The sequence below is a fragment of the Acipenser ruthenus genome, chromosome 32, assembly GCF_902713425.1.
Source record: "Acipenser ruthenus chromosome 32, fAciRut3.2 maternal haplotype, whole genome shotgun sequence".
Classification (NCBI taxonomy): domain Eukaryota; kingdom Metazoa; phylum Chordata; class Actinopteri; order Acipenseriformes; family Acipenseridae; genus Acipenser; species Acipenser ruthenus.
Window position 1 is genome coordinate 7,794,825 of NC_081220.1, and position 12,148 is coordinate 7,806,972.

The following is a 12,148-nucleotide window of genomic DNA, read 5'->3' on the forward strand; positions in this document are numbered from 1 at the left end:
GTCTGCAGGGCTATGAAGTTGTCGGAAGTGTGTTTGATTCTCAGCTTAAAAGTAAAGAAAACATAAAACAAAGCGATTTGCTTTTATAATGTTTATTATTTGAAACGTGGGCATAAACACAGTTGTACTGGCTGGGAATCGTCTCGGGTCAATTACTTGGAAAGCAGCTATGCTGACCAATATATCACCAACGAGGGAAAGCTGGCAGTACTGAGTGATACAGATGACGGATTTTCTCAGCGCGTCTCCTCTGAATGCGCACTGGCACAAAGGGGCTTTGCTCATCTAATGACGTGACAGAATGCAATAATGTATTGGGTTAATTTACCAACAAAAGAAACATAAATAAAAGTGTATGTATTTTTTGTGAATAAACTATCTTGCTTCTACGATGGGACCAGATACCTTACATCCGCAATCTAATGATCGGCCAAACCCAGAACTACCTTGTCTTGACCAGGGAGTCATATTGTAAAAACAAATTGAAGTGGTTCCACTGGGGATCGAACCCACGACCTTCTGCGTATAAAGCAGACGTGATAACCACTACACTATGGAACCTTGTCAGAAAGTGAGTTTTGTGTTTGAAACGCATTGGCAATTATTAACATTACTATGAACAAGTAATATTCTAGAAAGGAAACCGAATCAGACACCATCATGCCGGGAGTAGGGAAGTTGTTTTACCCACATATTTGTTAAGATTTTACTTTCAGGGATCATTTCTATAGTTTGTTTCTAGTGAAATGCGTTTCTAGTGTCTGGTCTCGCTAACCATAACGAGGAGTTACAGTGTTTTCTTCTGAGCGCGTAGCGGGACTTGAATGCTACTTCACTGTAGCTGTTCTTGATCATTGATGAACATTCCGCTGTCTTTTGGGATCGAGCCCCACGTTGGATGTCCTTTTTAAATACAAAATGTAGATGTTTCTTCGAGGCAACAGAGCAATATCTGATTCTGTTCACACTGTATACAGTATTGCAACAAAATTAGTTTTTGGTCGTTGTCATATAGCAATTGCTATTGTAAAATGCGTGCATCGTTTATAGTTATAACGATATTGAAATAAATAGTCTTACTTTTGTGGGTTGGCTTCAAACCGTTTCTGTTTTAACACTTGTCATTACATCATTCATGGAGCAACAGTTGGTATGTGCGTAATAAACCCGATCGGGCCTTATATGACAACCCTAGGCTGTGCTGAAATAAATAATGCGGTTTTCTGCTGTAATGAACGCAGTTTGTCAGGATGGTCGAGTGGTCTAAGGCGCTAGACTTAAGGACTCTGTCTTTCCAAAGAATTCTGTGTTCTGGTCTCCAAGTGGAGGTGTCTGATCAAATCCTCCTCTGACAGCTCAATTTTATTTATTCTTAAAAGGAATAAATGTGTTCATTTTACTATAAAAGATTGTTTCAAGGAAATCAACAGCTGATACCAAACTCTTGTCAGAACGCAATACCATTTTAATTTCCATTTTAATTCAGACTAAAATAGCGTTCCTAACACAGATTGCATTTGGTTGTAAACAGACTACTCGTTGAAGTCAATGAAAAATATTTTGTCCAAACATGTATTTAACTTGTTTTAATATTAAAAATAATATATTAAATTGAATAACATCTCCGTCGGCCACTGGATCGTGGTCTCAGGCTGGGATGCGGACCTTTGAGAACAGTATAAACGATCTATTAGTGGAAGTAGCTTACATCAGAAATGCCCTCGTTTAACATGCTAGGATGATCGACATCGGTATTCTCCAATTGCTGTGTACATGTTATAACACGTTATGAGTACGAATACAAAGTTGGACACTTTCCTTGTAAGTGGGGGTAAGCACAATTTATTTTCAGATGTAATGTCTTTATTTAAGCTCAATCTAGTCCTGCGTAATGCAAATCACATTACTATATTTTTATATTAGTCAAGGCCTATGTAAAGTGTTCTTAAATTGTTTTAACATTAGCATTGATCAATTTGATGATCCGCTTTCTTTTCTCCCAATACGGTATGCAAATTATGCAACTTTTCTGCCCACTTTGATCATAGGCAGTTTTATCCCCCCGTTTCGGCTGAAAACCGCATCTGGGAGAAAACTTAAGTGTTTCGAAACGCATTTGTAAAGGCATCGGATTCTATTGTGTTGCCGAGCTGTTGACGTTTCTCATAATACACAGGTTTACTGGTGTGACAAAAAACGCAAGTCTTGTCAAGCCGAAATAGCTCAGTTGGGAGAGCGTTAGACTGAAGATCTAAAGGTCCCTGGTTCGATCCCGGGTTTCGGCAAGTAGCAAGACTATTTTTGTTTTGTATTATTTTGAACAGAAAAAAAGAGCGTTTTTTTTTTGTTCTGTGTAATTGGAAGAAATAACAACGTATCAGAGTGCCATTTTCTAATGTGATTAAGAAATGCAAAAACTTAAGGTATACTTCAACGTCTTGGCTGTCTCAAGTTAGTTGGTATTGTTAATGTAACACCTCGTTGTTGCCCAGTCATTGTATCATATTAATGAAGTAGAGCTTGCCACTTCTCAGCACCGAGCTGACAATGAGTGTTGTTTTCGGGCACCTGCTGGCTGCTAGTGATGACCACTCCAATCTTCAGTCAGGGGGTTGTTGAAGGAAGGGGACACATTTTGAGTGTGCATCTCATACTGGTTTAAATCAATAAGCAAATTTCAAATTGATCATTGATAATGTTGAAACTATTTAAGAACTCTTTCAATAGGACTTGACTAATATAAAAAATATAGTAATGTGATTTGCACTACGCAGGACTTGATTGTGCTTAAATAAAGACATAACATCTGAAAATAACTTGTGCTTACCCCCACTTACAAGGAAAGGGTCAAACTTTGTATTCGTTCTCATAACGTGTTAGAAAATGTAAACAGCAGTTGGAGAATGCCGAAGTCGATCATCCTAGCATGTTTAACGAGAGCATTTCTCATGTAAGCTACTTCCAGTCATAGATCGTTTATACTGTTCTCAATGGTCCGTATCCCAGCCTGAGACCACGATCCAGTGGCCGACGGAGATGATTTTCAAAGTAATATGTTATTTGGAATATTAAAACAATCAAGTTAATTACATGTTTGTACACACAGTATTTTCCAGTGACTTCAACAAGTAGTCTGTTTACAACAAAAATACAATCGTGTTAGGAACGCTATTTTAGTCCGATTTAAAAAAGAAATTAAAATGGTATTGAGTGCTGACAAGAGTTTGGTATCAGCTGTTGATTTCATTGAAACAATCTTTATAGTAAAATGAACACATTTATTCCTCTGGTCGTGTATTGTCTCGCTGACTGCTATCCACCTGGAAGTCACCTAAAGGATAAGGCACTGGCCTCCTAAACCAGGGATTATGGTTTCGTCAGTTTTATTTAAAACAGTGTGTGTGTATTTGTTCTTGGTCTGTGATATATGTGGTCTGTGTTTATAGATCTTGGCACGTTGCACCAAGTAGTCGTGGCCAAGTGGTTAAGGTGATGGGCTTGAACTCTGTTGGCGTTGTGTCCCTTTTTATGTCTTCGTTGTTAATTCTTAAATGCCTGTTCAACTTAAAGGTATCAATTATTACTTGCTGTACATTAAATTCTTCCAAACTAGTATTTGCAAACACATTACAAAATTAAATGGTGTGGAATAGAAACAAAGAAGGCTTTGACCTCGACGTGATTTGAACACGCAACCTTCTGATCTGGAGTCAGACGCGCTACCGTTGCGCCACGAATTCCTGCCGTAGTGCATGCTTGTTATGCAATGCTAGAGTGCACAGCAAGCATGCCAAAGGCATGCTAAGTCCGATGCTGATACTTGGAAAACACTCGGTATAACCAGGGTCATGGGAAACAGCCGACTCAATATTTGTTCGTAGTCAGCAGGGCTATGAAGTTGTCGGAAGTGTGTTTGATTCTCAGCTTAAAAGTAAAGAAAACATAAAACAAAGCGATTTGCTTTTATAATGTTTATTATTTGAAACGTGGGCATAAACACAGTTGTACTGGCTGGGAATCGTCTCGGGTCAATTACTTGGAAAGCAGCTATGCTGACCAATATATCACCAACGAGGGAAAGCTGGCAGTACTGAGTGACACAGATGACGGATTTTCTCAGCGCGTCTCCTCTGAATGCGCACTGGCACAAAGGGGCTTTGATCATCTAATGACGTGACAGAATGCAATAATGTATTGGGTTAATTTACCAACAAAAGAAACATAAATAAAAGTGTATGTATTTTTTGTGAATAAACTATCTTGCTTCTACGATGGGACCAGAGACCTTACATCCGCAATCTAATGATCGGCCAAACCCAGAACTACCTTGTCTTGACCAGGGAGTCATATTGTAAAAACAAACTGAAGTGGTTCCACTGGGGATCGAACCCAGGACCTTCTGCGTGTAAAGCAGACGTGATAACCACTACACTATGGAACCTTGTCAGAAAGTGAGTTTTGTGTTTGAAACGCATTGGCAATTATTAACATTACAATGAACAAGTAATATTCTAGAAAGGAAACCGAATCAGACACCATCATGCCGGGAGTAGGGAAGTTGTTTTACCCACATATTTGTTAAGACTATACTTTCAGGGATCATTTCTATAGTTTGTTTCTAGTGAAATGCGTTTCTAGTGTCTGGTCTCGCTAACCATAACGAGGAGTTACAGTGTTTTCTTTTGAGCGCGAAGCGGGACTTGAATGCTATTTCACTTTAGCTGTTCTTGATCATTGATGAACATTCCGCTCTCTTTTGGGATCGAGCCCCAAGTTGGACGTCCTTTTTAAATACAAAATGTAGATGTTTCTTCGAGGCAACAGAGCAATATCTGATTCTGTTCACACTGTATACAGTATTGCAACAAAATTATTTTTTGGTCGTTGTCATATAGCAATTGCTATTGTAAAATGCGTGCATCGTTTATAGTTATAACGATATTGAAATAAATAGTCTTACTTTTGTGGGTTGGCTTCAAACTGTTTCTGTTTTAACACTTGTCATTACATCATTCATGGAGCAACAGTTGGTATGTGCGTAATAAACCCGATCGGGCCTTGATATGACAACCCTAGGCTGTGCTGAAATAAATAATGCGGTTTTCTGCTGTAATGAACGCAGTTTGTCAGGATGGTCGAGTGGTCTAAGGCGCTAGACTTAAGGACTCTGTCTTTCCAAAGAATTCTGTGTTCTGGTCTCCAAGTGGAGGTGTCTGATCAAATCCTCCTCTGACAGCTCAATTTTATTTATTCTTAAAAGGAATAAATGTGTTCATTTTACTATAAAAGATTGTTTCAAGGAAATCAACAGCTGATACCAAACTCTTGTCAGAACGCAATACCATTTTAATTTCCATTTTAATTCAGACTAAAATAGCGTTCCTAACACAGATTGCATTTGGTTGTAAACAGACTACTCGTTGAAGTCAATGAAAAATATTTTGTCCAAACATGTATTTAACTTGTTTTAATATTAAAAATAATATATTAAATTGAATAACATCTCCGTCGGCCACTGGATCGTGGTCTCAGGCTGGGATGCGGACCTTTGAGAACAGTATAAACGATCTATTAGTGGAAGTAGCTTACATCAGAAATGCCCTCGTTTAACATGCTAGGATGATCGACATCGGTATTCTCCAATTGCTGTGTACATGTTATAACACGTTATGAGTACGAATACAAAGTTGGACACTTTCCTTGTAAGTGGGGGTAAGCACAATTTATTTTCAGATGTAATGTCTTTATTTAAGCTCAATCTAGTCCTGCGTAATGCAAATCACATTACTATATTTTTTATATTAGTCAAGGCCTATGTAAAGTGTTCTTAAATTGTTTTAACATTAGCATTGATCAATTTGATGATCCGCTTTCTTTTCTCCCAATACGGTATGCAAATTATGCAACTTTTCTGCCCACTTTGATCATAGGCAGTTTTATCCCCCCGTTTCGGCTGAAAACCGCATCTGGGAGAAAACTTAAGTGTTTCGAAACGCATTTGTAAAGGCATCGGATTCTATTGTGTTGCCGAGCTGTTGACGTTTCTCATAATACACAGGTTTACTGGTGTGACAAAAAACGCAAGTCTTGTCAAGCTGAAATAGCTCAGTTGGGAGAGCGTTAGACTGAAGATCTAAAGGTCCCTGGTTCGATCCCGGGTTTCGGCAAGTAGCAAGACTATTTTTGTTTTGTATTATTTTGAACAGAAAAAAGAGCGTTTTTTTTTTGTTCTGTGTAATTGGAAGAAATAACAACGTATCAGAGTGCCATTTTCTAATGTGATTAAGAAATGCAAAAACTTAAGGTATACTTCAACGTCTTGGCTGTCTCAAGTTAGTTGGTATTGTTAATGTAACACCTCGTTGTTGCCCAGTCATTGTATCATATTAATGAAGTAGAGCTTGCCACTTCTCAGCACCGAGCTGACAATGAGTGTTGTTTTCGGGCACCTGCTGGCTGCTAGTGATGACCACTCCAATCTTCAGTCAGGGGGTTGTTGAAGGAAGGGGACACATTTTGAGTGTGCATCTCATACTGGTTTAAATCAATAAGCAAATTTCAAATTGATCATTGATAATGTTGAAACTATTTAAGAACTCTTTCAATAGGACTTGACTAATATAAAACATATAGTAATGTGATTTGCACTACGCAGGACTTGATTGTGCTTAAATAAAGACATAACATCTGAAAATAACTTGTGCTTACCCCCACTTACAAGGAAAGGGTCAAACTTTGTATTCGTTCTCATAACGTGTTAGAAAATGTAAACAGCAGTTGGAGAATGCCGAAGTCGATCATCCTAGCATGTTTAACGAGAGCATTTCTCATGTAAGCTACTTCCAGTCATAGATCGTTTATACTGTTCTCAATGGTCCGTATCCCAGCCTGAGACCACGATCCAGTGGCCGACGGAGATGATTTTCAAAGTAATATGTTATTTGGAATATTAAAACAATCAAGTTAATTACATGTTTGTACACACAGTATTTTCCAGTGACTTCAACAAGTAGTCTGTTTACAACAAAAATACAATCGTGTTAGGAACGCTATTTTAGTCCGATTTAAAAAAGAAATTAAAATGGTATTGAGTGCTGACAAGAGTTTGGTATCAGCTGTTGATTTCATTGAAACAATCTTTATAGTAAAATGAACACATTTATTCCTCTGGTCGTGTATTGTCTCGCTGACTGCTATCCACCTGGAAGTCACCTAAAGGATAAGGCACTGGCCTCCTAAACCAGGGATTATGGTTTCGTCAGTTTTATTTAAAACAGTGTGTGTGTATTTGTTCTTGGTCTGTGATATATGTGGTCTGTGTTTATAGATCTTGGCACGTTGCACCAAGTAGTCGTGGCCAAGTGGTTAAGGTGATGGGCTTGAACTCTGTTGGCGTTGTGTCCCTTTTTATGTCTTCGTTGTTAATTCTTAAATGCCTGTTCAACTTAAAGGTATCAATTATTACTTGCTGTACATTAAATTCTTCCAAACTAGTATTTGCAAACACATTACAAAATTAAATGGTGTGGAATAGAAACAAAGAAGGCTTTGACCTCGACGTGATTTGAACACGCAACCTTCTGATCTGGAGTCAGACGCGCTACCGTTGCGCCACGAATTCCTGCCGTAGTGCATGCTTGTTATGCAATGCTAGAGTGCACAGCAAGCATGCCAAAGGCATGCTAAGTCCGATGCTGATACTTGGAAAACACTCGGTATAACCAGGGTCATGGGAAACAGCCGACTCAATATTTGTTCGTAGTCAGCAGGGCTATGAAGTTGTCGGAAGTGTGTTTGATTCTCAGCTTAAAAGTAAAGAAAACATAAAACAAAGCGATTTGCTTTTATAATGTTTATTATTTGAAACGTGGGCATAAACACAGTTGTACTGGCTGGGAATCGTCTCGGGTCAATTACTTGGAAAGCAGCTATGCTGACCAATATATCACCAACGAGGGAAAGCTGGCAGTACTGAGTGACACAGATGACGGATTTTCTCAGCGCGTCTCCTCTGAATGCGCACTGGCACAAAGGGGCTTTGATCATCTAATGACGTGACAGAATGCAATAATGTATTGGGTTAATTTACCAACAAAAGAAACATAAATAAAAGTGTATGTATTTTTTGTGAATAAACTATCTTGCTTCTACGATGGGACCAGAGACCTTACATCCGCAATCTAATGATCGGCCAAACCCAGAACTACCTTGTCTTGACCAGGGAGTCATATTGTAAAAACAAACTGAAGTGGTTCCACTGGGGATCGAACCCAGGACCTTCTGCGTGTAAAGCAGACGTGATAACCACTACACTATGGAACCTTGTCAGAAAGTGAGTTTTGTGTTTGAAACGCATTGGCAATTATTAACATTACAATGAACAAGTAATATTCTAGAAAGGAAACCGAATCAGACACCATCATGCCGGGAGTAGGGAAGTTGTTTTACCCACATATTTGTTAAGACTATACTTTCAGGGATCATTTCTATAGTTTGTTTCTAGTGAAATGCGTTTCTAGTGTCTGGTCTCGCTAACCATAACGAGGAGTTACAGTGTTTTCTTTTGAGCGCGAAGCGGGACTTGAATGCTATTTCACTTTAGCTGTTCTTGATCATTGATGAACATTCCGCTCTCTTTTGGGATCGAGCCCCAAGTTGGACGTCCTTTTTAAATACAAAATGTAGATGTTTCTTCGAGGCAACAGAGCAATATCTGATTCTGTTCACACTGTATACAGTATTGCAACAAAATTATTTTTTGGTCGTTGTCATATAGCAATTGCTATTGTAAAATGCGTGCATCGTTTATAGTTATAACGATATTGAAATAAATAGTCTTACTTTTGTGGGTTGGCTTCAAACTGTTTCTGTTTTAACACTTGTCATTACATCATTCATGGAGCAACAGTTGGTATGTGCGTAATAAACCCGATCGGGCCTTGATATGACAACCCTAGGCTGTGCTGAAATAAATAATGCGGTTTTCTGCTGTAATGAACGCAGTTTGTCAGGATGGTCGAGTGGTCTAAGGCGCTAGACTTAAGGACTCTGTCTTTCCAAAGAATTCTGTGTTCTGGTCTCCAAGTGGAGGTGTCGGTTCAAATCCTCCTCTGACAGTTCAATTTTATTTATTCTTAAAAGGAATAAATGTGTTCATTTTACTATAAAAGATTGTTTCAAGGAAATCAACAGCTGATACCAAACTCTTGTCAGAACGCAATACCATTTTAATTTCCATTTTAATTCAGACTAAAATAGCGTTCCTAACACAGATTGCATTTGGTTGTAAACAGACTACTCGTTGAAGTCAATGAAAAATATTTTGTCCAAACATGTATTTAACTTGTTTTAATATTAAAAATAATATATTAAATTGAATAACATCTCCGTCGGCCCCTGGATCGAGGTCTCAGGCTGGGATGCGGACCTTTGAGAACAGTATAAACGATCTATTAGTGGAAGAAGCTTACATCAGAAATGCCCTCGTTTAACATGCTAGGATGATCGACATCGGCATTCTCCAATTGCTGTTTACATGTTATAACACGTTATGAGTACGAATACAAAGTTGGACACTCCTTGTAAGTGGGGGTAAGCACAATTTATTTTCAGATGTAATGTCTTTATTTAAGCTCAATCTAGTCCTGCGTAATGCAAATCACATTACTATATTTTTTATATTAGTCAAGGCCTATGTAAAGTGTTCTTAAATTGTTTTAACATTAGCATTGATCAATTTGATGATCCGCTTTCTTTTCTCCCAATACGGTATGCAAAGTATGCAACTTTTCTGCCCACTTTGATCATAGGCAGTTTTATCCCCCCGTTTCGGCTGAAAACCGCATCTGGGTGAAAACTTAAGTGTTTCGAAACGCATTTGTAAAGGCATCGGATTCTATTGTGTTGCCGAGCTGTTGATCGTTTCTCATAATACACAGGTTTACTGGGGTGACAAAAAACGCAAGTCTTGTCAAGCTGAAATAGCTCAGTTGGGAGAGCGTTAGACTGAAGATCTAAAGGTCCATGGTTCGATCCCGGGTTTCGGCAAATAGCAAGTCTATTTTTGTTTTGTATTATTTTGAACTGAAAAATAGAGCGGTTTTTTTTTTGTTCTGTTTAATTGGAAGAAATAACAACGTATCAGAGTGCCATTTTCTAATGTGATTAAGAAATGCAAAAACATCGTCCCTGGGTGGGCTTGAACCACCAACCTTTCGGTTAACAGCCGAACGCGCTAACCAATTGCGCCACAGAGACAAATCGGCTCAACCGAACCTGAGACCACATCTAAGAAGAAAGCAACACGGCAGAAAAGTCTGTAATCACAATTAAATGTATGCAACCCAATGCAAGCAAACTTCAAGCCTTTTATATTTATTCCCATGTATGTAGTCTGCCATTTGCAAATTCAATAAATAAATAAATTAACTAAATAGCACATTTTTCGACGAGAGGTATGTTTTCAGTTTCTTCAAAGTAGTCTCAGCTCGTTGATTCAGTCGCTTTAAAATCCACCTCTGTTCCGATGCATCAGCGCTGTGTGCTGTGGCTTGAGCTTGTTTGACGAAGCAGGAAATGCAAAAATGCTAAAACCTGTTATTGCATCACATGACAGACTTAAGGTATACTTCAACGTCTTGGCTGTCTCAAGTTAGTTGGTATTGTTAATGTAACACCTCGTTGTTGCCCAGTCATTGTATCATATTAATGAAGTAGAGCTTGCCACTTCTCAGCACCGAGCTGACAATGAGTGTTGTTTTCGGGCACCTGCTGGCTGCTAGTGATGACCACTCCAATCTTCAGTCAGGGGGTTGTTGAAGGAAGGGGACACATTTTGAGTGTGCATCTCATACTGGTTTAAATCAATAAGCAAATTTCAAATTGATCATTGATAATGTTGAAACTATTTAAGAACTCTTTCAATAGGACTTGACTAATATAAAAAATATAGTAATGTGATTTGCACTACGCAGGACTTGATTGTGCTTAAATAAAGACATAACATCTGAAAATAACTTGTGCTTACCACCACTTACAAGGAAAGGGTCAAACTTTGTATTCGTTCTCATAACGTGTTAGAAAATGTAAACAGCAGTTGGAGAATGCCGAAGTCGATCATCCTAGCATGTTTAACGAGAGCATTTCTCATGTAAGCTACTTCCAGTCATAGATCGTTTATACTGTTCTCAATGGTCCGTATCCCAGCCTGAGACCACGATCCAGTGGCCGACGGAGATGTTTTTCAAAGTAATATGTTATTTGGAATATTAAAACAATCAAGTTAATTACATGTTTGTACACACAGTATTTTCCAGTGACTTCAACAAGTAGTCTGTTTACAACAAAAATACAATCGTGTTAGGAACGCTATTTTAGTCCGATTTAAAAAAGAAATTAAAATGGTATTGAGTGCTGACAAGAGTTTGGTATCAGCTGTTGATTTCATTGAAACAATCTTTATAGTAAAATGAACACATTTATTCCTCTGGTCGTGTATTGTCTCGCTGACTGCTATCCACCTGGAAGTCACCTAAAGGATAAGGCACTGGCCTCCTAAACCAGGGATTATGGTTTCGTCAGTTTTATTTAAAACAGTGTGTGTGTATTTGTTCTTGGTCTGTGATATATGTGGTCTGTGTTTATAGATCTTGGCACGTTGCACCAAGTAGTCGTGGCCAAGTGGTTAAGGTGATGGGCTTGAACTCTGTTGGCGTTGTGTCCCTTTTTATGTCTTCGTTGTTAATTCTTAAATGCCTGTTCAACTTAAAGGTATCAATTATTACTTGCTGTACATTAAATTCTTCCAAACTAGTATTTGCAAACACATTACAAAATTAAATGGTGTGGAATAGAAACAAAGAAGGCTTTGACCTCGACGTGATTTGAACACGCAACCTTCTGATCTGGAGTCAGACGCGCTACCGTTGCGCCACGAATTCCTGCCGTAGTGCATGCTTGTTATGCAATGCTAGAGTGCACAGCAAGCATGCCAAAGGCATGCTAAGTCCGATGCTGATACTTGGAAAACACTCGGTATAACCAGGGTCATGGGAAACAGCCGACTCAATATTTGTTCGTAGTCAGCAGGGCTATGAAGTTGTCGGAAGTGTGTTTGATTCTCAGCTTAAAAGTAAAGAAAACATAAAAC

The 12,148-nt window shown here is 38.6% G+C and overlaps 12 non-coding genes and 1 pseudogene across 12 annotated transcripts; 6 read left to right on the forward strand and 7 right to left on the reverse strand.

The window, feature by feature from the left end:
* Nucleotides 1-488: 488 nt before the first annotated feature.
* Nucleotides 489-561, reverse strand: trnai-uau (transfer RNA isoleucine (anticodon UAU)). Its single transcript has one exon. It is a non-coding gene; the product is annotated as a tRNA-Ile (tRNA).
* A 139-nt stretch (nucleotides 562-700) lies between these two features.
* On the forward strand, nucleotides 701-901 carry LOC131703491 (small nucleolar RNA U3; annotated as a pseudogene).
* Nucleotides 902-2,212: 1,311 nt separating this feature from the next.
* trnaf-gaa (transfer RNA phenylalanine (anticodon GAA)) lies at nucleotides 2,213-2,285 on the forward strand. Its single transcript has one exon. It is a non-coding gene; the product is annotated as a tRNA-Phe (tRNA).
* A 1,383-nt stretch (nucleotides 2,286-3,668) lies between these two features.
* Nucleotides 3,669-3,740, reverse strand: trnaw-cca (transfer RNA tryptophan (anticodon CCA)). The gene has a single exon. It is a non-coding gene; the product is annotated as a tRNA-Trp (tRNA).
* A 628-nt stretch (nucleotides 3,741-4,368) lies between these two features.
* On the reverse strand, nucleotides 4,369-4,441 carry trnav-uac (transfer RNA valine (anticodon UAC)). Its single transcript has one exon. It is a non-coding gene; the product is annotated as a tRNA-Val (tRNA).
* Nucleotides 4,442-4,580: 139 nt separating this feature from the next.
* LOC131703448 (small nucleolar RNA U3) lies at nucleotides 4,581-4,793 on the forward strand. The gene has a single exon (XR_009309904.1). It is a non-coding gene; the product is annotated as a small nucleolar RNA U3 (small nucleolar RNA).
* Nucleotides 4,794-6,094: 1,301 nt separating this feature from the next.
* trnaf-gaa (transfer RNA phenylalanine (anticodon GAA)) lies at nucleotides 6,095-6,167 on the forward strand. Its single transcript has one exon. It is a non-coding gene; the product is annotated as a tRNA-Phe (tRNA).
* Nucleotides 6,168-7,549: 1,382 nt separating this feature from the next.
* trnaw-cca (transfer RNA tryptophan (anticodon CCA)) lies at nucleotides 7,550-7,621 on the reverse strand. Its single transcript has one exon. It is a non-coding gene; the product is annotated as a tRNA-Trp (tRNA).
* A 628-nt stretch (nucleotides 7,622-8,249) lies between these two features.
* Nucleotides 8,250-8,322, reverse strand: trnav-uac (transfer RNA valine (anticodon UAC)). Its single transcript has one exon. It is a non-coding gene; the product is annotated as a tRNA-Val (tRNA).
* Nucleotides 8,323-8,461: 139 nt separating this feature from the next.
* On the forward strand, nucleotides 8,462-8,674 carry LOC131703450 (small nucleolar RNA U3). The gene has a single exon (XR_009309906.1). It is a non-coding gene; the product is annotated as a small nucleolar RNA U3 (small nucleolar RNA).
* A 1,300-nt stretch (nucleotides 8,675-9,974) lies between these two features.
* Nucleotides 9,975-10,047, forward strand: trnaf-gaa (transfer RNA phenylalanine (anticodon GAA)). Its single transcript has one exon. It is a non-coding gene; the product is annotated as a tRNA-Phe (tRNA).
* Nucleotides 10,048-10,183: 136 nt separating this feature from the next.
* trnan-guu (transfer RNA asparagine (anticodon GUU)) lies at nucleotides 10,184-10,257 on the reverse strand. Its single transcript has one exon. It is a non-coding gene; the product is annotated as a tRNA-Asn (tRNA).
* Nucleotides 10,258-11,867: 1,610 nt separating this feature from the next.
* On the reverse strand, nucleotides 11,868-11,939 carry trnaw-cca (transfer RNA tryptophan (anticodon CCA)). Its single transcript has one exon. It is a non-coding gene; the product is annotated as a tRNA-Trp (tRNA).
* Between the last annotated feature and the right edge of the window lie 209 nt (nucleotides 11,940-12,148).